The sequence below is a fragment of the Spermophilus citellus genome (assembly GCF_964194105.1).
Source record: "Spermophilus citellus genome assembly, chromosome: X".
NCBI classification, from domain to species: domain Eukaryota; kingdom Metazoa; phylum Chordata; class Mammalia; order Rodentia; family Sciuridae; genus Spermophilus; species Spermophilus citellus.
Genome location: NC_138190.1, coordinates 142,460,980 through 142,487,149, shown reverse-complemented (window position 1 = coordinate 142,487,149; position 26,170 = coordinate 142,460,980).

The window sequence follows — 26,170 nt, the reverse complement described above, 5'->3', positions numbered from 1 at the left end:
TGAGAAATTGCTCTTCTTTAACCACCACTCTGCAATATTCTGTCACAGCAGCTTGAGCTGACTTAGTATTTAGCACCCAGAGATAACTTACACTATACATAGTATTATATTCAGTAATTCATATCATCTGTGTCCAATGCCTATAATTTCTAAAATGTTAAACTCTTGCTTTTCTGAATTTGAAGGAGTGGTTTCTACATTTTTTGCACCTATACTACAGGGTGCAGGATTTTTTGTTTCAGTCTACGTTGGCCCTTCCTTTGGTCAGGTCTGGTATGGCCAACCATACCAGTCAACACATAACAACTGACGTGTTATACCACATGGCAAGAGCATGAATTTTTAAAATATCTGAAGAAATTTTAAGAAGTGTGAGCCAAAATTGACAAAAGAAAGCATAAAGCTATAAACAAGAGAAAAAGTACCTGTGTTCAAGATACTGCAAGAGAAGGACTCATCAGAATAACTTGACAATTATTTGAGTGGGAAGATGATGCTAAAAGAAATTGGTACACAAGAATAAAGGTATCAGAAGAAAAGGGGCTAGCTTGAGGATCTGTATTTGTCATTAGGAAATTATAGAACTGATAATGAGGTTCTGGGTCTGGGTCCCTCTTGATTGCATAGCTCCCTTCAAAATGTGTATACCTGCCAGGGGGATGCTATGGCCTCTGGACTCATAGTCAGAGCACAGTATACCACCAGAGAAGGGACAGATAAAACTAACCAATCTAGAATTATGTGGTAATTTCCTTTTTCAGCACTTCAAAGTTAAGAAGGCACAAGAAAGTGACTAGAAGTGAGTTACAACACACAAGTACATGTAGCAGAATGGGTTCAGATGTGACACACAAGAGCCTTTCAGCCAAGAAAGAAAAAAATTAAGAAACAAGTCAATTACCATAAAAAAAAAGCTTTCTGGGGTCCTAATCAACACAGTGATGCAATGAGGATCAAGAACAAAGATTTAAAGATTTGGAGATAAGGCAAAAGTGAGCACCTGAATGGGCAATACATCGTCCAAATCAATTATAGGCATATTTATTGAATAAATGAATAAATGTTATAATAGGTTACTCTATGTAAGTGATGCATCCAAGTAAAATAAAAAAAGAAACACTTGAAGTTTATTAAATTTTTCCATGTTAAAACTTAATCCAGGCATGCTGGTTTATACCTGTATTCCCAGTGACTTAGGAAGATCACAAGTTCAAGGCCAGCCTCAGAAACTTAGTGAGGCCCTAAGTAACATAGTGAGACCTTGTTTCAAAACAAAAGATTTTTAAAAGGCTGGGGTGTTTCTCAGTGGTTAAGCACTCCTGGGTTAAATCCACATTGCCCAGGTACAAACCATTCTCTTGGGGATTCACTATTGGTGTCTCAGCATGGATTACTGTGTAGTGTACATGAATACCACTAAGTTTTGCACAACTGCTTGCCATTATACTGAATGACTCCATATTACTGAATGATTCTAATGTGTGCTTCTTGGTTTAATAGAAGGAATGACCATGTAAGTGTAGAATGAGTTAAACTTCAGTCTTGACATCATTACCTCATATAGTGCAGTGGGCACATCAATCATTTAACTTTTTGGAACTTTAGTGTATTCATTAGAACCATGAAAAAAAAAAACAACAATATCTGCCCAATCTATCTCCCAAGATCATATGAAGAGATAATAAATAAATGAGAATGGTTTGTATTTATGAAAACCTATTGTGTCACTAGTTCTAGTTAGGGTTAACAGTATTGCAGAGTTTCTCAAAGGTTTCTGAAAGTTGGGGCCATTTGACTGGGTGGAACTATGTAAAACTTCAGATTCTGGGATCCTGCCCTACATCTGCTGAACTCCATTTTAGTTATGGGACCTGAGATCAGTTTTTAATTAGACTCAGATCATGCTGTGGAGCACAAAGGTTTGGAAGTGCCTATTGAGTCTGTGAGCTGCCACTTCTACTCACCATTGCTATAGCCCTGCCATCTCTGCCATCTACCCTCTGTTCTTTTATTCTTTCTTATCATCTTTCCTGACCATTTTTTCTCCTGTGGAGTTTCTGTGGTCATTAGCAGCAAACAAGAAAGCTCTTGTCTACTACCATTGTGTTCTAAATGTGGAAGTAACAGGAGGCAAAGAGGCACTAGAACATTAATTGTCACCTGAGATGATAATGATTTGTAGTCAGTAATTCAACAATTCATCCTTGATGTCAGGCTGTGAAACATGAAGTGGGGGTGGTGTTTATCACTCATATTTCCTAATTATGTTACAAAATAATAATAATTAAAGCACATTTGGCTTTTTTTTAGTTTTGTGAGTTAGTTTTCAGAATAACAAAATTGAGACCAAGATTTAAGAACTTCCCTTCACTAAAATGTGCTAGTTCTACATATGACTCCCTATGGGATACAAAAAAAAGTTCAGTATTTCATCTGATCAAATAGTGAGCCATTTATGATCTAAAGCTAGTCAAAACTTGATGTGTTCACTGGCCTTTTAAATTCCCTTGCCAAGCTCTAAAAGCTTTACTACATTAGGGTCACAGTATATATTTAAGTAGTGTACATATTGACTGCTTAAATGTAAAATACAATCCCATGTACTATATGTAAAGATTTAAAAATCTCATCTGCTTGACCATGTAGAAGTCATACAGACAATGGTGTGGAAATATATCTAAGCTTTCATATTGACAAAATCTTCACAAATTAGCAATGACAGAATATATCTCTGTTGAATAAAGTTGTAGTCATATGTAGGAGTAGTTAGACCAGTGGTTGTCATTCTAGGTTCCCAGAAAATCCTCTAAAACCCCCAATGTGTACTATATAACCCAGGTCAATTAATTTGGGATATGCAGGATTGAGAGTCAGGAATCAGTATGTTTAACATTTACTGAGATGTAGTTCACATAACATACAATGTATCCACTTAAATTATAAAATTGTGTGTTTTTAGGTTTACAAGGTCACATAAGAATCACCACTATCAAATTCTAGAACTTTTTAAAAATATTTTTTAGTTGTAGATGGACACAATATCTTTATTTTGTATATCTACTTTTATGTGCTGTTGAGGATCAAACCCAGTGCCTCACATGTACAAAGCAAGCGCTTTGCCACTGAGCCACAATTCCAGCCCAAATTCTAGAAAATTGTTACCCCAAAAAGGAATATTGTACCCATTAATAGTCATTCCCAATTTATTCTCATTCCCTACCCCTTAGTCTTTTATAGCTAATCTACTTTCTGTCTTGGTGCATTGACCAATATATTTTGACTACTTCAACTAAATAGAGTCATATGTCACCTTTTGTATCTGGATTCTTTCAGGCATCAGTACTTAAAAATATTTCTGAATGATTCAATGATCCTCATCTAATGATGAGAAGGCAGAGATGACTTTATTGACTTCAAATAGTGTTACCCATTTTTTATATTCATTTACATATTTTTTTCCTTACCAGACTATGAACTCCTTGAAGACAGGAACCATGTCTTATTTTGGTTGCACTCTAAACTCGTAGCCAGGGCACAGTCCATTGTGGTAATTCAATAAGAATTTGATTAAACATGAGTTAATAAACACATAATGCCTAATTAAAAATCAATTTACTATATGTTTGTTACAAATTCCATTTTGGGGGATGTGATATGCATTAAATACTTACAGACTCCTGATGTGACCTTATGTAAGCCCTACAACATGACAGGCACTATTCAGAATGTGGAATATGATTTAAGGAACAAAATAAAAAAGAAATGTTATATCCTCTTGGGGTTCAAAATCTAGCAGGAGAGTCAGTCACATCATGAGCAAGTAAGCAACCACACAAGATCATTTCACATGGTAATAAATATTATGAGACAGGAGAATCAAGTGATGAAAGGAACACACAGGTAGAGAAGGGATGCTACAGACATCTGGCCTGGAGGACCCAGTCCCTCAGACTGATTTCATATGCAGCACCAAATCAAACTGGTAGACAGAATGTACAAAGTACTGAGAAAATTGTTAATCAGCAATTTAAAAATAATGAAGATAATTTTAAAAAACACTCTGGGGCTGGGGATGTGGCTCAAGTGGTAGCGCACTCGCCTGGCATGCGTGCAGCCCGGGTTCGATCCTCAGCACCACATACAAAGAAAGATGTTGTGTCCGCCGAGAACTAAAAAATAATATTAAAAAAATTCTCTCTCTCTCTTTCTCTCTTTCCCTCTCTCTTTAAAAAAAAAACAAAAAACAAAAAACCACTCTGTTCAACAATAACAGCATAATGTGGGGAAAGAATACTGGCCTGGAAATCCAAGCCAGTTCTATTCTTAAGTGAGTCAATGTCAATACTGGTAGAGAACTGCCGTATGATGTCCTCTCAAGTATAAATGGCCATGATAAGATCAATATATATGAAAAAAACTGCATTTCCACAGAATCCAGGGAAAGAGGACTTTCAATTGACAAAGATTTTTATAGGATTCTTCCCCTAGTATTCCGGATTCCTACCTTTTCACTATGATACTATGGATGAATCATTCCTCTTCTCACTTTATTAGGAATTTAATACTATTGATCATCCTTCTTTTTATTTTCAACTTTCCCTGGTTTGCTGGCTCGTTCCCACCAACATTTAGAGGAGGTTTAGTCTCTTCTATTCTGCAAACTACCAGGGCCCCCATGACTTTTCAAAATCATTGGAATTTTTAGTATGAGAAAAAAGAGATAAAATTAAGATAAATGAAGTAAAAAAAAAAAACTTAGAGTGGTGAATTTGAATGTGAGAATATAATGTTCCCATTCTCGAACTCAAGAATGGAAAAGACTGTATGTTCTTTTGTTCAAGCACTGAGCAGGAACTGCCAGTAATAGTTTTAAACTATTGATCCTAATGAGAATGGTGAATGTCCAAATTGGGAGGAAGAGCAAGTTAGATTAGCATTATCCTAGAGTGGTACAGTGTCAAAGACCTTAGTCCAGTACTTGAGAGCCTTCGGTAAGAAGACTGCAAGTTTTAGGCCAGCCTCAGCATCTTACTGAGACCATGCTTCAAAATTAAAAATTAATTAATTAAATAATTAATTAATTAAAATGGCTAGGTGTGTATGTATCTCAGTGGTAGAGTGTCCCTGGGTTCAATTCCAAGTACTTAAAACATAATCAGCACTGTCCTTGGATTTTTCTGTAATTTCTCATGAGTCAGTGGTACTGAAAGTGGAAGGCTTCGTAAGTAAGTCTCCAAGTTCCTCTGTGCAAAAGAGGTCTCGATATAATGCTGAACTTCCACTTAGAATGTGGAAGCAAATAAGTAATGAACTATCACAAAGCTCTTTGTACTCAATGAGATTGACAAAACAGTCACAGAAGTATGTCAAATAATTTGGTGTATTGGACGGCATCCCATATTTCCAAAACTACACGTGCTACATTTGTGTTTTCTATTCTTCTACGATACTCAAATTTGGCTATTCCTTTTCTATTAATGTTTTTCCTTACCCAGTTCTTGGTATTTATAGTAATGGTTGTTTAATTGACCTTGGTTTAATGTCAATTTTTCTGCCTTGGGTGCCACTTTGGGAAGGGGAGAGATATACTGAAAGAAAGGAACCACATTTCAAATAAGTGGGGATCGGGGAGAAGGAGTAAAAAATACACACAGAGAGATTAATTGATTTATTAGTGACCAGAGAAAACACCATAAATGTGCTTCTTGGTCAAAATATACAGTATTAGAGTTAAAAGCAGAAAAAAGGCGAAAAAGTTGGGGTTTGACTGTGTCTTATATAAAAGCAAGGGTCCTAGGGCTGAAGAATCAGCCCCTGTTCAAAGAGCCAATTGTTCTTTCATTTCTTCAAGGACACTTTGGACAAATCCCAAGGAACATGGTGTCCAAAATAGTCACAAGACTAAAAAGGAATAAAAATGTTGCTACATGGTAAGGCTAAATATTAAATTGTGAGAATTTTCCTTAAATAAAAAGCATATTCATAACTATGATTTTCTTTCTATTCTTTATATGAAGCTCAACATCTTCTCTTAAAATTTGAAATCTCTGTTCTTTGTTTTTTCCTTTAGAAAAGAAAGTAATTCCTACAATGACAGGAATATAGCAGTCCTGCATGGAACATAATTTACTGTAATATATGTATAAATTTTCTTTGTGTGGACCACCAACTTTAATTTATTAATATATTGCATCATGAAAAACATGACTGATTGGCTTAAACAATTAAGAAAATACAGGAGGGAACAATTTTGCATCGATAGAGAATAGACTAGAACATTCAGTAAGTCATTTCCATTTCCAAGTCAATGATGCATTTACAAGTGACATTACTAACATTTTTAGTAATATATAAACTATACTAAATTAATTATGAATAGTTAAACCTTTATTTATAGCTGTTGTCAGCACCACATTTCTTAGGAAAATCCTTAATCACCCACATTACAAACTGTCAACCCATGTAATTTCTGCATGGAAGCCATTGTTCCCCAGTGAAAAGAAAAAGGTAAAATGTCAAGCAATTGAATCAGCATGCCATGATGATGCCTTCCTCCTCAAAGCAAACAAAACCTTTACCTTCCACAACCACAAATCAGCTTCCTATTACATGCTAAAGCCATCAGACACTATTTCAAAGCCAAAGGGGTTGCTGTAAATACCTTCTTTATTTCTGTCCCCAGGACCTTGCACAAGGTCTGGCACAGAGCAGACACTATGTGAATGGCTATGGAATGGTGCTAAATCTTGTCACTTTCCCTTATCAACATCCCTATGATGACTACCTCTGAATCTGAGACTATAGTGTTTCAGAAACTCATTCTGCCAAGTTAGCAGAACATTGTCATAAGTCTTGTGCCTTCCTTTGGAAAGCAAAACCATAGCTAGTTACAGCAACTGCCATCAAGATTATTGTCCAGCTCTCTCTTTTTTTTCTATCTCTCAAACTGATGCACAGAACGTCCCATGTCAGATTTGCATGGTCCAATCACTTAATTATATTAGAATAAAAGTGGTCACAAAGACAGAGTCTATCAGAATACTTGGGTTGCAACTTACTGGTCGTAGAGTTCACTGATGTCTTTACATATTTAACAGGAAGTATTAATTTGTCTAAGAATGTACTTATTCTAGAGATCCATCAATAGAGATTTGCATAAAACCACAATATAGCTCTCTTCATTGTATTTTTGTCAATGAAGATGTGCAGCTGAGTATATACAATGTCATTTTATTGATTCAATTTTCACCGTGATTTTAATGATTTTACTAGCTGAATGAAACACTATGATAGGAATAGAGCTTTAAAATCCCATATGTTAAATCATACAATCTAATGATAACAGCTTTGAACAATTTTAAGACTCTTCATCATTCTGATAATAGTGATACATTTTAAAGATATTAAATGGAAGTCTATAAATCTTGTGAGCCTATTTCCTGAAGATGTTAAAAAAAAACAACCAAAATGAAAAAAAAATATTTTCTACTTGCTTAGCATAAATATGTACATCTTGGTGGAAATTTTTACTGTAGAACCATTCCATAGCATTTTTGTCTTTAGGTTTCAAAGAAATTATGAGGGTTACATAATTTTTGTCCATTACCTTAAGTGGATAGCATTCTAGTCTTGGTCACAGTCATCTCAATCCAGGATGTAGGAATGATATTTTCAATATGGTATATGAGCAAAGACTTTTATTTTTATTCCTTTCCTCAAATGATATTTTGTCTGTGCTAGAAGCTAGAGATTCGAAGAAAAAGCATGAGATTCCCACTCTTGAGGGGCACTCTCCTCCTAATCATTACCCTCACCTTGACTCACTTAAGCATGCAAACCCTTAAATACAACAGGCTTTAAAAACAGCAAGTAAAACAAGACATTAAACTGTAACTTGTCCAACATAGTTGACAGGGTAATCTAAAAATTTGGTATGATCCATGTGTCCAGAACAGTGGAAAATACTGAATTCTAATGTTATTACACTCTTCTTAATCTTATCTTCAAGGTTCAGTGCATGAAAATTTTCTTAATTCTTTCTTAAAGTCTAGTGGCTCAGTTGTAGAGTGCTTGCCTAGCATGTGTGAGACACTGGGTTCGATTCTCAGAACCACATGTAAATAAATAAAATAAAGGACCATCAACTTCTACAAAATATTTTTTAAAAAGTATAGATTTAGTAAGAACATGGATTCGGGATCAGAATGCCTGGGTTCAAATCCCATGGCTGGAATTTTAACTAGCCATGTGGTTATGGTCAAGCTGCCTCACCTCACAGCACTTCCATTTCCTCCTGGGGGAAAAATGAGGAAATATATATCACAGAGAGTTACATGAGTATTAATAGCATGAATACATATGAAATATGTAGAACTGGGGCTGGGGCTGGGGCTCAGTGGTAGAGCACTTGACTTGCCTGGCATGTGTGAGGCACTGGGTTCAATTCTCAGCACCATATATAAATAAAAAAATAAAGGTCTATAAACAACTAAAAAATAAATATTAAAAAAAGAAATATGTAGAACCATGGCAGGCCTGGAATAAATGCTGTATACAATTTGCTCTGCTCCTTGGGTCTCACCAGCATGGTCACCTGTAGTTAATAATTACCCTTTCTATTTATAGGCTCACTCTTCATTTCTTCATATACTCAATAAACATTTTTTCAGCACTTACTCTACCTTCATTTGCTATGCCCTGATAACTTCTAGAAGCTAGAGTTTTGTTAAATATATTTTCAGTTGTCAATGGACCTTTATTTTATTTATATGTGGTTTTGAGAATCAAACCCAGTGCCTCCCATATGCTACACAAGCATTCTGCCACTGAACCATAACCCTAGTCCTAACTTTTAAAAATAAAACATAAGTTTCCTGCCCTTGAGAGGCAACACCTGTGTCCCTTATTATTACTCTAACATTGACTCAATTGGATATGCAAGCCCATAAATGACAATGAATGGAGGGCTAGTGCTAAGAGCTCAGCATGAATCACATGACTTGGTGCCCTTAGTTTCTCATCACAGATATTCACTGGCTTTCTGTCAAATTCCACCTTTCTACATTCAACCAATATCCACCCAACATAATGTCTTAAGCCACTACATTGTGACATATTTTTAAGTTGTGGGAAGATACCAGTGAACAAAAGAGACAAAAGTCCCTGGCCATGGATCTTATACTTCAATGGGGGTGCTAGTGGTTAAAGAAAGAATATACATCAAGAAATTAGTTCTATATGTTAGAAGGTTATAAATATTAAGGGAAATGTAGAGCATGATAAGGGGATAGCAATGTGTGTTCCAGTATAAATAGTGTGATCATGGTGAATCTTGCTAAGCAGGTGAGATGTGAACAAAGAATTGAAGAAGCTGCAGGAGATAGCCCTGCTGTGATCCTAGTGAAGAGAATCGGTGGTCCAGGCAGAGAACCCAGGCAAAGCCAAGGCCCTGATAGAAGGTCAAGTTGATATGTGTTCCAGAGAAAGCTGGGTGGGCCGTGTACTTTAAGAAGCAAGAGCAGCCAAGTCCAGTAATAGGAGGAAAGTTCTGACAGAGAATGTTGGTTGGAGTTCACAAGGTCTCAGAAGCCACTGTGAATGAGTTGGAAGACCAGGAGAGTTTTGAAGTAGAAGCCAATGGATTCTGACTCACATTTGATTAGGATCCCACTGGAAGGATTAAAGTGGGAGGAGGGAGGACATGAGCAGTGGAATCAGATTGGAGGTTGCTATAGTAATGATGGTGAGAGCTGATGGCAGCTGAAGCCAAGTTAGTAGAAGAGGAAGGAGAACATATGTTGAAGGTACATCCAAAAATACCTTGCTGGTGATCTGGGTTTGGGGTGTCAGAGGAGAGGTGTCAAAAATGGCAGCAGGGTTTATGGCATGAGTGAGGAGAATGTACCACTGAGGCAGAGAGGAAGCAAGATCAGGATTTCCATTTGGAACTTTCTATATTCAAAATGACTCCTGGCAGTCCCAAGGGAGATGCATGCCAGGTGGTGAGGAGGATCAATGTCTGGACTCCTGAAGAATCTACACTAGAGATTCAAATGCTATAGTGCATGTTTAAAGCCACAGAGCATCAAGGACTAAGTAGAGACCAAAAGACTTCCACCTCCAAAAATCTTTCCCACAGCTGTCACAAAGGGAAAGTAGTTCCATTCCTATTTCAAATCTATGGACAGACCAAGAGATGCTATAGGTGTACAATGGCAAAGCCTCAAGTTCATTGTTAGGAAAGCTGGTCTCAGGAACTTCAATTTTGCGTCCAAGAGCAAGTCTATTCAACTCCCTGGTCACCATTTATTTATCCATAAAAAGTCGGCATAATAACACCTGCCGGCCTACCTCATATAATGGTGGAAGGTTCCAATGAGACTATAGATGGCAACATGTTTTATAAACTAAAAAGCTCTACCCATAAGTACAAATACTGCATTGCCTATAATTTCCAGGCTATAGAGCAAGCACCCATCTTTGTATGTGGGGCTCTGTCCTTGGGCCACTAAGGCTGCACCCCATGTCCCAAAGGCTGTTCCCTCCAGATCTCTGTGAGGACTAAGGAGACATGTGTTCTAGCCATAGAACTCAGAGTGTAACCTGTGTGATTAATTAATCCTGTGGGATTAATCAGGATAAAATTGGTTGATCAGGTCCCTGTCCTCACCTGTCACTTCTTCCTTTCCTATTATCTGGATGTAGCATTCAAGACAAGACAGGGTGGGAAGCTGATTCAGTGCCAAAGCAGAGCAACTGCACTAGAGAAAATTAGGGCCATGATGAGTGAAAATGAAGGAAGTGCCATTTTGCCCATTTGCAATTGTGAATTCTGTGTCTCAGAAAGCTAGGGTGACTCGCTTGTGGTCATGAGACAGTTAAATGGCAAGCCTTAGGGTTTGCTTGCCATTTTGTAGATAAAGCCGATACAGGTTTGGCCCAGAGGGTACACCTTATGCCCTTTAATTTGGGCAACAGCTGGCTATGCATCTCTGAGCATTCACCAGAAAATATGTGTAGATCTGCAGGATGCTTATTTGCTGGCAATAAATAGCAAGGGTTTTCAGTCTTAGAAAAAACATTAAGTCTACGCATTGGAGTTTCATCTTCCTTTTTGGATGCTGGGTAGGGATCTGATAGGAGGGGGACCGGGGACAGCATGGCTACTCAACCCACAGAATGAGGCTTCGGGGATGGTCTGTTGCCTATCTCTCATCCAGAAACCAACAGAAATAACTGCCTTTAGGGCCAAGATGTCATACTGAGATTTCAGATTAAAGCACAGGACAGGAAGTGGCTTCTGAAGCAATAGAAAGTCTATAAAGTCAGCTTGCAGCCTTTCCTGTGTGTGTGTGTGTGTGTGTGTTTTGTGTGTGCATGCTCACATGCTCAGGAGAGCAGGAAGGAGGAGTAGAGTAATATTATGGGGTTAAATGGATTTATTACATTTGTTTTACCCTGAAAAATAAAATATCTTTTTTTCCTGATTAAGTAACCTCGACTTTCTAAATGGATGTGTTCTTTAAAATGACACCAGCAGCTTGTCTTTTTAGCTATTAGTTGAATTTTCTAGATGCAGTGGGTGCGGAGCAAAGTCCTGAAAAATTAGCAACAAATTCTATAAGCCTATGATCTTCTGCAGACACTGTGGGAACATAAAACTTTAAAAGCAACATAAACCTTGGTTTGCTTTGCTTTTCTTTAGTGCCATTTCAGAAAGAAAAGACAACCTCAACAGCCAAGCTCTTGAGATAGCCTGCAGCACAAACTGCTCACTCACAGTGTCCACAGGGAAGACTGACCTGTTATTTCTTATATAAGTAGCTGATGCAATTACTTGAATTAGAGGAAAAGAAACTAACAAGTTTGTCTCAGAAAGCTTAGAAAAGCTGATCACTGAGAAGAGAACAGTCTTCTTTTCTCCTTTACCAGGGAATGTATTTAAGTAAACTGGACCAACTTTCTCAGCCAAGGACCTTGTACTCAGAAGGTTTCTTTGCCACACTCCAACTTAAAAGCTGCTCATAAAGCCACAAAATAGCAGAAATTTTGTGTGGTACCAGGGATTGAACACAGGACCTTTAACTTGCTTGGCAAATGCTCTACCACTGAGTTACAATCCCATAGAGGTTTTTTTTTTTTTTTTCTTTTTTGAGATGATGTCTTCCTATGTTGCCCAGGTTGGCCTTACACTCTTGGGCTCAAGAAATCCTCCTGCCTCAGCCACCCACTTTATAAAGATAAAATAAATATAAATTATAGATTTGGGTTTAATATTTATTTTTGTGATGCTTATTATATCAGGAAGAAGGGGAGTGTTGTGAAATTTGAGACATAAACTTGAATTCTGATTCTGACCATTATTTTCTATGTGACCATGAGCAAGTGGTTAGTCTCTTGTAGCTTCACTTTTCTTCTCTGAATATGTCAATGTCCTACTTGCTATGGTTGTGGTGAGTATTTGATGAGATCATACCATGTTAAGCCAGTCTCTGATAGCCTAGAGCAGAAAAGGTCCTCAGTGGTAGCTATTATTAATTTAATTTATTATTATTATACCTACCTTACAGAAAAGAACACCTTCTACCTCAGGATCTCCCTGAATTTACTATTTCTTGACTATAAATTATCAAGAATGTAGCATCTAGTGCTCTTGCTTATTTATTTCTTACTGTTTTTTTTTCTAATGGGATGAATAACCCTTAAGAACAGCTATTTCTTTCTCTTACATTCCTTGTTCTATCCTGAGTGTCCAGAACTGCCTGGCCCACAGGAGGGGTATAAACGACTGGTTAGGGAAAGAACCAAAGAAACATATTTTCTCTCTGAAAAGTAAAAAAAAAATCCATAATTAACAATGTGAAACTGGCATCTCAGGAATGAGCTGATAAGCACCAAAAGCAATTAACTGAGAAAGCAGGGACAGCATGGCAAGTGTGTATTGTACATTCACAGGACATGTCTGAAACATGATGAGTTACAGGATAAACTAAATTGAATTCTGTGAGACTCATATCTAGTCACAGAAAAGCAGACAGCCCATGTTGTAAAGAAAGAGTTGGGGAATTCAGCTAGAAGTTCTAGGAAGAGTGTCCTTGGTGTGAAGTCTGAGCTTCTAATAGGCTTCAGCACCTTGCTTCTTCAAATGTGGTGCAAGGCCCAGCAGCCTCAGCATCATCTGGCAGTTCTTGAGCAGTAAAGATCCCCAAATCCCTTCCCAGATCTTCACACTTAAAGATCTGCACTTTAATAGGACACCCAGGGATTCAAATCCCTGCTTCTCTAGCATACTTATTTTGGCACTTTGGATGAGTCATGTCAGCTTCATGAGACTCAGTTTCATCATCTCTACAATAGGTATCATAATAGTAACCAAGTAATAGGCAAAGGAATGAAGACAATACATCTAGTATTGGCTAACAATTACTAGGTATATGTCAATCAACAATATACATTTATATGTATTAACTTATTTAACCCTTACCTACCCTAAACCTGTAAGGCTTGTGCCCATTTATATTTTCATTTTATACATAAAGAAAGTAAGCTCAAATAGGTGCAGAGACTTAGCATAGCCACTAAGCTACAAAGGGGCAAGGTCAGTTTTGCTTGAACTGAAGTAAGGAGGGAAGCATTCAACCAGAACCTGACTCATAAGAGGTGTCTTACAACCAGTGGCTATCTTTAAGGTCTTTTCCTGGCATTCAGATCAATGGCATAATCTTTCATTTGCTTGTCTTTCCCTTCCCATATTGCCTAAAATTCTAGCAAAGGTTCTGTGTCCTCTTGTGTGTCCCCAAACCAAATAATACAAAAAACTGATTGATGGGGCTGGGCACAGGGATACATGCCTGTAATCCCAGCAGGTAGGGAGGCTGAGGCAAGAGGATCACACGTTCAAAGCCACCCTCAGCAATTTAGTGATTTCCTAAGCAAGTTAGACTCTGTCTCAAAAGAAAAAATAAATAAAAGGGTAGGGGGATATGGCTCAGTGATTAAGTACCCCTGGGTTCAATCCCCAGTATCCCCCCACCCAAAAATTGATGGGATCAGGCCTCTTAACTAGGCTGGGCTTCTATAAGGAGTTTCTCTCCTGCTGCACCCTCTGTGTCAGTGTCCCATTGCAAGGTGGTTTTCTTTCCTGTTGTTATCTCTAGTGGATGTCTTCCCTAATCTCAAGCTCATGGACAGGTCAAAGGTGAGGACATTCCACCTAGGTATCAAACCTGTCCTTCCATCAGTGAATGTGAATATTAGAGTACCATAGAACAACAACACAAGTGTGCCAGTGTGGTTGCCATGATCATATTATATCATTTAACACATGGCATTCTGTGTGTAACTATGTGTGTGTGAATGCATGTGCATATGGGTTTTAGATGAACAGGGGTAGATTGTAGTAAGTGAAAATATCTTACAAAAGAGATACATTAGATAGTGCCTATTCACTTTACAGAGAGATACCTCATTGGGACAAATCACTTGTCATAATAGGTCTTTAATTAGAAAACTGAGGTTATTAAAAATGTGATTCAATTGACAACATGCTATTTCAGAAATGAAATTAATACAGAGGATGTGACTCAAAGGTCACATCCATACATGAGCACACAGAAACACCCTATGCCCTCACAACATATATCTAATTTGCCTTACCTAATTTGGTTAGTTGTTATAAGGCAGGATCAGTACACTTTTTCTATCAAGAGTTAGCTAGTAAATGTGCTCAGTTTTGCAGGCTGCATGGTCTTTGTGGCACCTAGTCATTGTTATAGTAGTACCAGGAAAGCCAGATATAATAAACAAATGAACATGGCTGTGATCCAATAAAACTTTATCTATTAAAAATAAGAGGCAGACTGGATTTGGCTAGCTGGCTGTAGGAATGCTGATCATGGAAATGTATAGGGAAGCATTCTCCTGGTGAGCCAACTCCTGGGGGGTAACAGGCACCCTGCTTCCCACGCTTAGAATGTCCTGTTATCTCTCTTAGGATCTAGTCATATAGCTAATATATTGTGGAGATTCCTTATTGGTTGACTGCTGTATCTAGTTTATGTTAATTAAGATAAACTGTGTGGAATGTATATATACCCCTCCTGTCCTACAATAAAGGGCTCCCACTCCTGCTGTATCAATCTACACAAGTTGTTCGTCACCCCCCCACCCCGTTATTTTGCTGCAGCCGGACTGTAGCAATGTGCAATGTCTAGTTGATATGGCAATGCCCTGAGATGCCTCTGTGTTAGAGTCTCATCAAGCCTCGACCTTGATTGCAGGCACATAGCTCCTGGGAATAAAGGAACTTGCTTGCTAGACAACTACAATGTTTCACCAACTCTGGTGCTCCTGGAGCTGCCCACCTAACAGTAACTTCAGTCAATGGGCCTTCTTGAGAACTCAAAAAGTTCCTAACATTGTATATTATAACTGTGAAATGTAACTGCAGGATAAGCAAACCTTACTGATACTCTAAACAATAATGTGGTTATGGTACTAATGACCTAATGGAACCTATTGGTATAAACAAACGGCTACTTGGACACAGAGCCACTCTGCCACTTTCCCTGCCTCTGCACCTTGTCTCTGTGTCTCCCTTTATTATTATTTCCTTACAGCAGGCTATAAATTGGTGCATTTGTTATAAGGATTAAAGACTATGCTAATTCAAATATTAAAAGTATTCATTAAAAAGAATATGATTCTTGTATGGGAGTACAAAGCCATATATGGCATACTAAGTGAAAACAATCAAACACAAAACCCTATGCATTGAGTGTTCAAGTTTTTTCAATATAAATGAACTATGAAGCCATAGTGGCACATGGCTGTCATCCCAGCTGCTTGGGAGGCTGAGGCACGAGGATCACAAGTTTAAAGCCGACTTCAGCAAAAGCAAGGCACTAAGCAACTCAGTGAGATCCTGTAAATAACATACAAAATAGGGCTGGGGATGTGGCTCAGTGGCCGAGTGCCCCTGGGTTCAATCCCTGGTACCCACCCCCCCAAAAAAAAATCAACAATGTATGTACATATGTAGAGAAGAAGGTCTATAGGAAACAGACACTGAGCAATTAACAGATAGCTATCTCCAGTTGTGTGGGTTATGGGGGACAGTCACTATCTATATTGTATATTTCTATAGTTCTGAGTTTTTTTAAAGTATATATGTACAATTAGAAAAACAATGTAGCTATTTAAAATACAATATGTGCATTTTGAAAGCTAAAAAGACTTTTATAAGTACTATTATCATTGTTATTACATGCTTTGAAGAAAACTAGTGTTCTGTGAATGTAAACCATTTCACTCTCATTTGATGATACATTTTGTGAAGACAGAAACTGTATGTTCATTGTTTGTACCCTATATCCTCGGTACAAATGCACAGGCACCCATGCACACATTCATACGTACACAGACACACAGTACAAAGTAGGTGGCTCAGAAATTTTTACCAAGTGTAAATTTACCTTCTGGTAAATAAAGGATCTCTACATTGGCATTAAATGGAGTTTGTTATCAGAAATAGCAAATAAGGGGCTGGGGTTGTGACTCAGTGATAGAGCATTTGCCTAGCATGTGTGAGGCACTGGTTTGATCCTCAGTACCACATAAAAATAAATAAAATAAACGTACTGTGTCCATTTACAACTAAAAAAATTAAAAAACAGCAAAGAGGGCCTAGCTTTATATACAAAAGCCAGGTAACAAGCACCACACCACTGGGTGTTTATTAGAAATGTCAGAGAGCATTACAAAGGTGCCAGCTGTTGGCCAGGTTACATTTGTGTCATACCATATTTAAAAACAACCTTTCAGTAAGTCAGCTTTAAACAATATACAAGATAAACATCTAGATTATTTGGGAGCAGAAACATAGAAAAAAGAGAAAAAGTGTTTATTTTTAAACCAAGGTTGATCTGTACTTGTTCATTTTCACCAAACCACCTCAGAGAGATTTGGTCCCAGGTCCCTTGGTGACTCATCTTGAAAACTGACGCACCATGTGAAGTCCTGTAGCCTCAGGGGGAACTCTTCATTTCCACATTCTGTACCTGCTCCCCAGGTGAGAGAACGTATTCAGAGCAACAACACATTCCCCAAGCACACTTCCACAGATGATAACCTAGGGGATTTTTGCAGCCTGTAACACACTGACTTCAGTAGAAAGAACACGGCACTGGAAGTCTAGAGACCTGGACTTTAGGTCTGTGTGTCCTCAGAAAACTTGTGTAGCCTCCCTGTGCCTCAGCTTTCCCACTCTAAAATGGGGATAAAAAAATCCTTTCCTCCTAGGGTTGCTGTGCAGAGTACATGTGCTTCCTGGCACACAATGGCTTCTTAATACATATTAGTCATTATTTTGGAATGCTTTCCCTTTCAGCCCATAAAAAAACTTAAGTAATCATCATCTGATCTGTCCTCAAAATCCCCTAGGAGGTGATAGAAACTCTATTATTGCCAACCATTGTCTTATACAAAAGAGGTGACAAGCTGAGAGTGCTTCATTGACTGAGCCATAGCCACACAATAGACATATAAGCCAGAGCTGACCACCTGGGCTTTTCTCTTATGTCATCTCTGTTCCTTGGATCTAATCCGTAGATATTTCCTGGGTCACTGTAGCTGGGGAGTCAGATCCATTCCTGGCCTTGGACAACATCACAGTTAATTTGGAGAAGGAGAATAGTAGTGCTCTAATTACAACCTGGAGAGAGACATAACATAAGGAAATTATTTAATATACCATGAGGAGTACTGAAGTAGAGCAGCATTGGCATAGCCCACTCCAAGGACCTTACCCAGACAGTCTAGCCATTGATGCTATGAAATGCTATGAAATAAACATATTTAAATTTTAATGTATATATGTCTATATATGTGCATATATGTATACATACACACACACATATATATATACACATATATATGTACATATATTTCAAAAATATCTCTACAAGAGAAAAAGGCAAACAAGAATTAAATTCTAGAAAATATTCCTTCTTTCTCCATATGTTCCCTGTACAATGTTGTCATCACCCCAGTTTTCAAAAGAAAGAAAATTCCCTTGGTGGTTTTCTAACACATGTTCTACCTGTAATAGAAGGTCCCAGGGCAAAGGATTTATCAATGATAAGGGACAGATGTCCTCCAGGGTTTCCAAAAATAGGCACACTCTGTTATGGTAGAGAGGAACGACACTGAGTCAGAAGGCCTCACTTTCAGTTGTGGCTCTGCCAGCCTACTGAATGCACCACTGGACATGAGTCATTTCCCTCCTTTGGGTCTCAGTGGATCTGTCTGTCAAATGAAACCCTTCAACTGATTGGTCTTAAAGTGCTTTTTCAGCATTAATGTTATAGCAAACCACGCTATTCAAGAATATTTGAATAGCGTGGTTTGCTATAATATTAATATGAAAAAGCTACTTAATAATGGATTTTGATCTAAAAACCCCATTGATGAATTGCACCTTGAGGATATTCTTGAGAGTACAAAGGAGTTAGAACAGGAAGCATGAGGCAATAAGCTGTTTCCTATACTTCAACTCTAAGCCTTCTTGCATTGTCTCACACATGAACTTCTTGGGGGACACCTCACATCCAAACCATAACAATAATCATGAGCCAAATCCATGGCCATCCAGCCCCTGGCAGGTTATCAGACATTTTCCCATCTTGTTCCAAAGGTCATGCTCACTTATCTTTGTGTCTGTTGCCAGAGAATCATGCAGCTTTGTTTTAGATCTACACTTCTCTGAAAAAGAGTATCTCTTTCAAGGAGAAAAGTTGGTTCTAAGGGTTCTAGTGGCCACCAGACCAGATACCTCCAACACAGTAGTTATCAGGTGATCTCTTCCCATCCTGGGTCTAGGCCTCAACTAGGTGGTCAGGGGAGTGGCTATATAAAGAAACACTATCTATGTGTGCCATTTGCTTCCCCTTTCCTCTCCTCAACCTCTGGTGGTTTCTCCAGCATTGTCCTGATAGTTAGTTCATTCAATGATACAGTCTTTGACCATATTCTTCACCCCAGAAGAGAGATAAGAGTCTAAGAAGAACTCCCTTCCTCAAGCACATTTTCTTTTCCTGCTTTCCTCTCCCTGTTTGCCTTCATTTTTCTTTGAAAACTTTTTTCACCTTTTTGCTTCTCTATAATTTTGGCAATTTGAACATTTTTTGGGGTGCTGGGAATTGAACCCAGGACCCTATGCATACTCAGCACATACTGTACTGCTAAGCAACAGCCCCAGCCCCTCTGTAATCTGAAACTTTCAAAATAGATCTATTTTCAGTTTTGTTCTATATAGCCAACTACTGTCACCATCATCATCACTAATATGACAACTCACATTTACTGAGCAATACAGGTACTAATAGTACTTCTACCCATATAAGTTTGGTGAGGAACATGCAAAACTACTATTAAATCCCTGTTCCAAAGATAAAGCAGGTAAAACAGACTTTTACATTTTGTGCCCAAGGTCACATAGGCAATAAGTTACAGAATCAGGATTCAGAACCACATTTGTACAGACACAAAAGCCCAACTGTCTAGCCACTATATTATGTGGCCTCAATTACTATTATACCCTATGATCTAGAAAATATGAGTCCCATATCATGGTTTTGATTTCTCAGTGGGCTGAATGGGCATTTTCAGGCATACTAGAGAAGTTTTCTGAATGAACTCCAAAATGCCTAGGAGTAATCTTAATTAGAACCATGTGAGACTTACAAAAAAAGAACTATAAAAATTTACTGAGAAATGTATAAAAGAAACTTGAATAAGCAGGGAGAAGTACCATGTTCCTGAAATGGAAGACTGAATATGGTGAAGAGAAATTAATTTTCTTTTAAATTATTCACAATTTTATTTGAATTCCAAGCAAAATATTAACAGTCTTCCTTTGGGAACTTCACAAAATAATCTTAAGATTTAGTTGGAAAAAAATGAAAGAAAATTACATAGAAAACTCTGGGAAAAAAAAGAGTAATGAAGAGTAATTAGCCCTATCACATATTAAAATTTTAGTTATACCCACTGCATTTAAAATACATGCTATAAATATATTACTTTGAATGTACTAAGGCACAGAAAGCAATATAGACACACAAATCAATGAAATCATATATTTAGCTCATGCCAATTCTACTATGTGTATGAAACTCACGTGTAATAAAGGAAGAATCTCAAATCAAGGGGAAGAAAAGGACTATCAATAAATTATATTGAGTCATATAATTAACTACTGAAGGAAATGGAATCCTTATTACACACAATAAAGCAAATTCTAAGTGGATTATTGAGCAAAATATTTAAAAATCCAAACCATAAAACTAGAAGAAAAAAAGAAATAAATATTTATCAAATCTCTAATGAGAATAGAAATTTCTAAATGTAGAGATAATGGAATAAATAATTTAGAACATTAATACAGATTAAAAACTGCTATAAAACAACCAAATCATTCATCCATCCCATAATCAAAAGGCACTTTTCATAACAAAAAATAGTTATAATGTTTAACACATAAATCACTCATATAAATATCTATAAGGAAGACACTAATACTCAAATAATTGGGCAAATGATTTTAACACACATTCATGGGATACAGACTATATGTTAGGAACTAGATAAGATAAAGTATAACAACAAATGGCTTGCCTCTTGAAGTGCTTGAAATCTATACAGAGACACACAGGGAAAATATACAACACAATCAAGTACCATAGTTGCTATGATATAAGTCTGCCTGAAGTAAGATTGAATACAAAGAAGGTAGTGGTCAATTTTGCCAACATTTGGAGACTCAATTGTCATGAAAGAAGCAACATAGTCTTGAAAGATGGGTAGGTATCCGCAAGCTGGACAGGAGATGGGATATAAGAATATTCAGAAAGAGAGAGCAATGTAAGCAGGCATGAACATGTGTGTGTTTTGTGTGGTGTGTGTGTGTGTGTGTGTGTGTGTGTGTGTGTGTGTGTGATGTTGGATGGGGATAAGACATTTATCTGGAGCCACTGTAAGCTATATTATTGAGTCATAACATGACAGTCCTTGTACTTTATCTTCTAGGAAATGAGACTAAGAATAATAGGCAGGAAATACTGTGAACAAGTAGGCATTTTAGGTCAAAACAGATGAGAATAAACAATGGTAAGTAATAAAAAAAATCAATACAAAATTATAAATAGTCCTAATTTTATACATAGATACATAGACACACACATTTGCATCCCATACATACATGTATGTATGTATGTATGTATATATATGTATATATATATATTTATATGTGAGTGTGTACATGTGTACAATTAGATTTTTATATACTTTTTCTGTCTTCTATAGTGGAAAAATGATTAAAATAAGGTATTTCTTAGCTGGCTATGATGTCGCCTAGACTTGGAAGAAAAAATGTAATATGACAAAGAATCTGCTAGAAGACTATGCCAATTGCTCCAGTGTGGCTAATGAAACTCAGACCTTGATTCACCAACTGATAGCTGCTCTGTGGATGGAGTGTGGGGGCAGGAGAGAAGAGGTATTATATAGCCTAGGAAGCCTGGACCTTCTGCAAACTGTATTTTCTGATCATATGCTTTCTATTTCTTTTCCAACCTTAACTAATTATGATTTATGCTAACCTGGTTCTCCTTGAAATTGAAGTAGCCTGGGACAGATTCTCTTCAGTGAAAGCAAGATACACTTAGAGAGTTCTACTTGATATAATGCCTATGAGGAGCTGCCTCTAAAATCTGCATTATTCTAGCCTTTTTGTCCACTGTGGCCCTTAGTAGCTTGTTGAAACATCACAAGGATGTCATCCTAAAAGGAACAGCTCTGATATATCCACAGACTCCACAACAGTCACTGCCTTGACCTATCCAAGAAAACATTCCCCTTGAGCACACTTGGAACATGCATCTCCAGTCATCTCTGCAGATGGCCATAATGCTGTATTCAGTCAGCAACTTATCAAGGTAGAACATTTCTGTTCAAGCTCCTGCTTTGATTTCCTACAGCAAAAAATGCCAGATTTGGCAAGACACAAACATCCTACAGATCTCTACCCAAAGCTAGCCACTGCCAACATGCAGGATATCTATAAGAATCAATGAGGGGGCTGGGGTTGTGGCTCAGTGGTGGAGTGCTTGCCTAGTACATGTGAGGCACTGGGTTTGATCTCTGGTACCACATACAAATAAAATAAAGGTACTGTGTCCATCTATAACTAAAAAAAATATTTCAAAAAACAAATCAATGGGAAGACAAGCATTATAAGTGAAGGGGGTAGCCTCATTCCTGTCACTGTCCTCCCACCTCACCCTTTGACAAGCACCATCCCACAAAGTACCATGTTTGTTCATGTACCGTTATTGTTAGAAATAATGAGGTGCTTCAAGAAAACAAACACGTGCTCAAAAGTGGATGGGCAAGGCAAACCTTTATTTCTGCCAGAAGGGGATCCTACCAGAATCTGGTTAACAAGCATGCTTGGGCAGTTAATCCTCATGTTTATATACCTAACACGGTTCTGCCCTTTGCTATGATTGGAAGACTCAAGGGTGTAATCTATGTGATTGGCTAATTTTAAAATTGAGGCAGGCAAAGGGGAAGAGCTACAATTAAAATGACTACAATTGGATCCAAGTAAGGCTGAATACTATATTCTGAAAATGGACTACCAGACTTTCTATTTCTCACATTATATGTGCTAGGCTAACTAATGCCCCCTCTCCAAAATTCCCATAGTTTAATCCCTGGGCCCTATCAACATGTTATTTTACATAAAAAAGAATGCACTTTTATCATGGATTTTGTTAGCAGTATTCATTTTTTTAAAGTATTGCATTCAAATGCTGTTTCCATGGGGGGATGGGGAAATGGCTCAGTTGGTAGAGTGCTTGCCTTGCATGCACAAGGCCAAAAAAAAAAAAAAAATGCTGTTTCCTTAATTACTGAGTTTTTAGATCTTCTTATAATTTGCATGCTCGACAAGTACTTCACATGTCTCAGTCTAGTCCCAACCTTGCATGAACTAACAGCATTAATCATACTCTTCTTCACACACTGATAAATGTGTCTGCTTCCCAAACTGTGATCCTCTTGAGAATGCAGACCACAGCAGATAGCTTCACCTCTGTTTTCGTAGTGCCTAGCAAAAGGATCTGACATGAAAGAAGTGCTTCACATAGTACATGAATGCATGAGAACTACTGAGTGAGAGGAATTCTTTGAGTTTTCATGTGAATTTGGATATATAAATAAGGTACTTTAATGAAAACTAAAGAATATGAATATATGTATTTATGTTCATGTGGGGGGAGCATCATTAATCTTCCTAATTTGGAAATCTAAAATCCATCACCTCTTAAAAGTTTTTTACTTTGTATTTTCAGGTCAGAGATGTTCAAATAATTCAAAATCTGGAAAACTCCAAAAATCTGAAATGTTTCTGGTCCCAAGCATTTTAGATAATGGATATGCAAACTGTATATTTATGTATATATACATATGTTTTATATGTAGATGTATAAATATATTCCACCTGGATAAGGTACCCAGGGTTATAAACCCTGAAATTCCTGATTCCCATCCCAGCCAATCCAAGTGAATCAGAACCTTATACCATTATCCCCACCTCTAATTGTGCAATGCAAATAAACCCTCATTAAGTTAGTATATAATTACTCTGATTTTGTGGGGCATCCTCTGTGCCATATATAAGTCATATGTGGCAGAGGGGCATGGCAAGCCAGCAAGGATCAGACACAGGCAGATAATGAAGCTACAGTCAGGCTTTTATTGTGAGGAGTCCAGGATGGCTACTGAGGCTCCAGATGTCCAAATCAATGGAAAAATATAGGGAGGGAATATATTTGAATAAAGTGGCATAAAATAAATAATAAAGTCAAACAAGGCACAGGTTGCCCGGCTTAAAATTTTCTTATGCTAGCTCTGGTAAACTAAATAATTGTGACCTTATAAACAAGGAGCAGAAGGAAGTTTGACACATGAGAAGAGGAGAAGGCAATGTGTCCACAGAGGCATTTGAGTTATGCAGTCATAAGCCAAGAAATGTCAGCAAAAACCAGTGGCAGGAAGAGGCATGGAATAGATTCTCCCCTAGAGACCCTGGGGGGATTGCAGTCCCGCCAACATCTTGATTTTAGCTTAGTAAAACTGCTTTTGAATTCCTGACCTCCAGAACTGTGAGAGAATAAATTTCTGTTGATTTAAGCTTCCAAGTTTGTGGTAGTTCGTTACAGCAGCCATAAGAAACTAATACAACTTGCTTACCAGTTGTATGGGGAGAGGGGCGTACAATCAATTTAAGATGGAAATTTTAAGTTCAAATCCTGTTCTGCTAATTGGACCAGTCATTCCACCTCTAAAGCCTTGTTTTTTTAATCCATAAATTAGAAGTAATCATGTCTAAGGGGGTCATTGGAGTATTAATAACAATGACAGCTAATATTTGCTGGGACTTCTTCCATATCTGGAACAGAACCAGGCACTTGGAATGCATTTCCTCTAGTACCTCTCACAACTTTATTTGCAAGAAAGCATTGTAATTCCCTTTGGACAAATAAAGATATGGAGGCCCAGCCAGGCTCTGTGATTTTTCCAGGGTACATAGCTATTAGATGCCCCAGGGTCCACATTCACACTGCCCTTCTGCTTCACAGGCATCCCATGAAACAATGAGAGGTAAAGGAGGTTTGTGAATTTAAATTACTGTGAAAAATAGGATTGTTTATGTGGACACTAGGAGTGTGTTCATTTTGGTCCTAGATTTTGATATAAACACATAAATGACCAACTTGAAGATTAGTCTCCTTAAAATTGGAATTTAGGTTTTAAAGTTCATCGAAGTAATGGTTGACTATCATCTTTACCTTCTTACACTCTTCTAGGTGTTTCCAACCAAACCAATAGAGAAAAATATAATGGTTCTGCAGACACAAATTTGAGCTCACCTAATTAGAATACAAGTTTATTTTGTACATTTAGGTCACACATATTCCATTAAATATATAACACTGATTTCAGATCCTCACATTGACTTTAGAACTTTTTTTTTCTATTTTGCTATTATCTAATCTATACTTTTTAAGGCTTATCTAAAATTCCTGTTATGGTGTGCTCATTCATAGGAATCCAATATCTTCACGAATTAGTAACACCTGTACTGCACTGTATTTATACAAACCTAATTTCTTCATCTCTCTTTTTCCTTCCTAGACTACCTGCAATGCACTCCAAAATAGATGTGCAGCTTGTTGAATTCACACATGACTTTGATTAAATTAGAAGAGAACTTCACTATAATTCAAAGGCCAGAGTTGAACGCTAAGTACTATGCTGTAAATTCTAAATCTTTGCCACTTTCACGTCATTTTTCTAATAAATGCAAGACAGGCTGGAGCTGAACAGCATCTATGGTTGGTTTAATGAAGTTTAGGGAAATAGGCTCATTAATGTAGCTTTGGAAGAAACTTCCATTTTCTACATCACAAGGCATGATTTTTACCATCTTTCAGCACTAACATTAAAATCTTTTAGATTCTACTAAGGTGCCAAGTCACAGAGTGTGTGAAAATACAGAAATTCCTCCAATTGCTTGTAAAATGCAACTGCCATCTTATCCTTTCTCCTTATGGGACTGTAAATGGCATCTCTCCAAATGTGACTGGGAGCTGGGCACTGTGTTTCCCTATGCTTTGTGTTTTAAGTAAATGGTAATTAAGAAAAGAAAGAAGGGGTGGAAAGTTGAACCAAATGCTCCCTAATAGTAGATCACATTCTTTGTGCTTAGAATGACACTCATGGCATATGTTTGTTACCTCATCGTTTTCTGTATGACTTTGGGGAAAAGGAGCCAAATTAGTGTAAATCTTTAGTGATTCAAAGAATTGAACAGACTTGTTTAAAATGTCAATCCATCCAAGCAGTCATTACTGGGGACAGATGATAATAGTTATACAGTCATATTGTATCACAGTAAGATATTTTGAAAGCACTTTTACACTTCTTTCTCATTTGAAGTGATAAAAAGCAAAATAGCAATCCTGAGGATTTTTCTTTTCCTTATATCAAATTCCTAGAAAACATTTTGATAGGATCCAACCTTGCACTTACGTGACTCATGTCTTAC